Source organism: Gavialis gangeticus, unplaced genomic scaffold (genome assembly GCF_001723915.1).
Source record: "Gavialis gangeticus isolate Ggan-Ray unplaced genomic scaffold, GavGan_comp1, whole genome shotgun sequence".
Taxonomy (NCBI): Eukaryota; Metazoa; Chordata; order Crocodylia; family Gavialidae; genus Gavialis; species Gavialis gangeticus.
The window spans coordinates 136,292,421-136,297,301 of record NW_017729022.1 but is presented as its reverse complement, the minus strand read 5'-3'; positions in this window follow the sequence as shown (position 1 = coordinate 136,297,301).

Genomic DNA, 4,881 nt, shown 5'->3' with positions numbered 1-4,881 from the left:
GCCCCCCCCCCCCCCCCCAGTGAGACCAGTAGTCCTTGCTGCTGGGAGGGGAAGGTGCCGGCTGGCAGGGCGGCACAAAGGGCAGCAGACAAGATGGCAGCTTCCCCCTTGTCCCTCCTTCCCTGCCAGGGCCTCTCCTCCTGAAAGGTGGGGCTGCACAAAGGACAGCCAGCAATCAAGATGTTGGCTGCCCCCTTATCCTTCCTCCCCCACCGGGGCATCTCCATGAATCAGCACTGAGGGGTGTGACCTCTTTGGTGTTCAGCACCAAAGGGTGGGAAATGACAGTGGAATTAGAGCATTACACTGCATGGTAAGTACCCCCTGTGATTTAGGTCAACCTCTACACATAAGTTAGGCATTATTAAATGTAAGCTAAGAGCAGGGAAGAGGCACCAAATTTCATTGCTTTCAACGGTAAGTAGTGACAAACTATAAATGCTTCAGCTCTCATTTTGTATTTCTCTACTGGGAAGGAACACAGATCAAAATGGGATCCATATGTATATACATATCACATTGGTCAATTGCAATGGCATGCTTATTTGTTGGATAGGACTGAGAAGAATTAACAGGTAGTTCTACCAGAAGATGATGTTACCACCGATTCAAGATTTGAATGGATTTCTTGGCATCTCTTTCCTTAAGCACAGTACTGTTGCTTCCACTGATGGGAAAGGCTGTTTTGTTGAGCTGTTGTCTTCACTTTTCCAATATGACAGTGGGATTAGCATCTTATGTGGGGCTGAAAATGACTATAGTTAACTTTATAAAATGGAAAGATTTGTGCAGTCAACAAAGGTTTGTTGTGGGGGTTAGGCACAAATCATCACCAATTGGCAGGTTAATTAGGGGAGCAAGCATTTGCTATCTGTAGGGAGAAAACATATAGAAAACCAGGGTGCTGTGGGAACCTAGGTGCTTTGAGATCCTTTACAGGGTGCCACACAATGTTAGCACTGCTGGGTGTGCAAACATGTTTCACAAGATAAACCAAGAGATTTCGGATAGGAATCCAAAAATGTTAAAACGTTCTGACTTGCTCTGGTCTTTCTGAGTCTTTTGCAACAGAAGAATCATCTATTATTTTTCTGTAGTCAAAAAAGAGTGAAAACTAAGAGCTGGTGTTTTCCAAGGGATACCTCCAGTTTATTGAAGGATACCTTGAGTCTATTGCTAAGCATGTGCTTGATCTGAGAGGTATTAAACAATGTCAGACCCAGAAGAGACTCTTGGGGTACCCCACTTGATACCTTCTCCTTAGTAGGCAATAAGCCATTGACAATTGCTTGTTGATCATGGTGATGCAATCAGTTTTTTATCTATCTTATAGTACTTTCATCTAGTCAGTATTTCCCTAGCTTGTTAATGAGCATGAGAATATGGTTAATGCTTATTTCAATAATAGTTAATTTATTACTCATGTTTTAACTTTTCATTTGCTTAGTATGGCCTCTACTTCCCCAATGTGGTACATGTCAGATGTTTTATTTGTAATAATGTAAGCATGGCAGGAAAACCCATCTTAGATGTCTTTTATGAAGCGTATATGTGATGGCCAATCTGGCAGCGAGTGCATTGGGGATTTAACAGTGGCCTTCAGTGCTAAAAGCTTGAGCTGCTACCACTTAAACTAAAGCTTGCTAGTAGCAGCTTTGATGTGCACAAATTACCCACAGATGAGGCATGGAGGGCAATCTGTAATCTATTTTCAATAGCGTCTTAAGAGGAGGGAATCTTTTGGCTTTAGGGTAGAGGAAGTAACCATTTGCTGTAGTTACTGGTAACATTAACTATAACAAAGGCATGTGGCTTGTATGACTAGATGAGAACCAGCTGTACACAAACAGAACGTGAAAAAAGTGATGATAAACTTCCTTTGATATCTAGTTGTGTATATCACAGGGCTCATTGGATGGAGCAACGTATGCACTTATCCAGAAATGGATAAAAACAACTGGTCTAGAAAGTGTTAAGGGGTTGATCCTATGTTCCTTTAAATTGGTGGCAAAGCTGCATTTGATTTTAATGGAGCAGGAGCTGGATCTAAGTGAAAATAACTTTTAAGAATATGTACAACCCCCCACCCTCCGATATCCTTACTAAAAGATCCACTATTGTTTTATTTGCAGTGAGTGAAGCTCGTACCAATTTGTTTGTAATTCAGTGATAAAGAAAGCACAAAGCATTTCAGATTATCAGATGAAGCTAAGTAACTTGTAAGCACTACTTTCTCCTGATAATCCTATTATGAAATTCAGCAGCCATATCATGATAAGGTTTTTGTCACAAAATCTCTTTGTATACAGAATGTACACAGCAGCACTGTAACTCTGAACAAGCATTGACCCCTTGCTTGATGAGCCCAAATTTAGCCTCCATAAAAAATCCATCCAAATTTTGCTCTTAGTAAGGAAAAAACGTGGTTTTATACAAAATACTAAGTGACATGCATTTTACCCCAATGTTGTGTTACTTGCAAGAAAAATATGAAGACAAAAATTCTGAAACGTTAAAAAAGATGGAAAATTTATTAAAAGGGGATAGGAATGAGCTTTGCTTTCAAGGATGAAACAGCTTTGCTGGTTAATAAAAAAAAGGGGCAATAAATTCCATTTATTATTTATATTCTCAAGAGCTGCTAGAGGTTTTGATCATTTCCATCGTGTTAAACTATTTGGCTAAACATTGGAATGCCCAGATGTGCATTTTAAGAGGCTGGTAGAAAGGAGACTTTTTCTGTGCTCTTCCACAAGAGTTTCTCCCTCTGTCTACAGCTCAGTCCCATTACAGCAGTGTTCTTGGCCTCCGGAACCTTTTCAAGACCTACGGAGTTCTTCAACCAGACCAATATATTTCATTGTGTGTATGCCCACATATCTGCGTTAGGTGTCCACATGTTGGTGGGGGGGAGAAGCAAATCTTTGTTTATTTGTGCTTAATGCCAATATCTGCATATGCTCAATATGAGATTTTTCACACTCCTAAATCAGACAAGACTCTTCTCCTCTCTGAGGGTACATTTAAATTTTCTACCTCAAGCCATTATAGCCATCCCTCAAACAGTTGAAAAGCTTGTATTATGAATTCGTTTTGTACTCAAATGTAGCAGCCCTGCAGTGTTGGCAAATGTGTCATTTTATTGAAAGTCTTGTTGTATTTGGTGCTTGATTTACAAGCAGGATTTAGGTGCCTTACTACTCCTATAGATGCCTCAGACCAAAATTTAGAACGGTACTACCACTGCCTAACCCTGGAGTTGCATACATTTCCTAGTGCCTAAATTTCCACCTGTAAGGGCCCCCAGGTATATTTCTTCCAGCAGGCATGTGTAGATCTGCCTTAAATCTTGCAATTAAAGAATTAATGGCAAAAATTAAAAAGCACCTTGCAATTAAAGAATTTTTTTGCAAAAATCTTGTTGGTCTAATAAAAGATGTCATCTCTACTATGAGTCCTGATTGCCAAGTCTCCTCAAGATTCCCCCAGCTGTTTGGGAGGAGCCAGTCCCACATGCGGCCTGTTCTGGGTCCTGGTCTAAAGGGCATGTTCTGATCATGCCTAACACTCCTGCCTTGTGAGCACAGAGATAGTTAGGCATGGTAGTCTGAAGTCAGGCATCTTAGAGACTGATTCAAAAAAAGCATGAGCTTTCATAGACAGCAACATACTTCATCATATATGCAGCTTATGCCTCTTAACCAGGTAGTTTCTAAGATGCTCTACTTGCTTCCTGAGATTCCAGTACTATGGGGACTGAAATGGATACTGTGTAGACCAGTAAGGAAATAGTTGTTGAAAATCTGGAAATTGTAGGTTATAGAGGCACCAGGGAAAAGAAAATAATAAATGTCAATGTTAAGAATAGGAAAGGATGTGAGTAGCAGGGTAATGAGGAGAAATTTCAGATGAGGAAGCTAAAAGATATTTCTGAGTTAATAAGATCTTAAAGAGAAAGTGTGTGTGAGAGAGAGAGACTAAGTGTCTAAAGGACACTTCATTTCAAGTGAGACAGAATAGCTTAAGAGAAAGTTCAGAGGAGAGGAATAAAACCAATGAAAAGTTTGGAAAAAATAAGACCTACGAAGAAGGGTTAAGAGAGCTGTCCTGTTCTCCATGGCGAGAAAAAAGCTGAAGTGAAACATAATTGCCTACACCTATGATCAGGAAACTTATAAAGGAGACAAGGTTGTATTTATGAGTAATGGGCTTAACCCACAGAGGATTATGAGGAGTAACTTCATATTTACCACAGTCCTCTTCACGGAAGGGCTGTAGTGAATAAACATTTAAATTCTCCACCCTTCTTTCCATCTAACATAAATTCTGCCTTCCCCTCTCTGCCTCCTCCAGACCCAGACTTCCTCTTTCCTTATTAAAGGGTAGACAAGTTTGCAATGAACCAAACCCATTTTACTCACCAATTTTATAGCACTGGTGGTCCAACCTGTCCACTGTGTCACATGAATGCCTCAGTGTTTGTCTTTTCTGCTTCAGGTCTTGCTGATACTTGATCCAGTAGTGAGGTCAGTTCCTGACAGCAGGGATAAAAGCTAGATTTCATTTCAGGTTCATAAACTAGCAGAGGAGAGAGGGATTTTCCAGAGGGAGGTAGGGACCATTGCTTTCAGCTGACATAATGCCCCATAGCAATGTGTTGAATCCTTAGAAAATGGCTGTTTGGAACATGTGAGCCAGTCTCTGGGAACCAATACCTCTACTCCAGGGGTGGGCAAAATGCAGCCCAGGGGCCAGATGCAGCCCACCAGGCCATTCTATCCGGCCTGCGGGGCCCCTAAAAATTTTTAAAAATTAATATTTATCTGCTCTGGGCTGCTTGTCATGCAGCCCTCGATGGCTTGCCAAAATTCAGTAAACAGT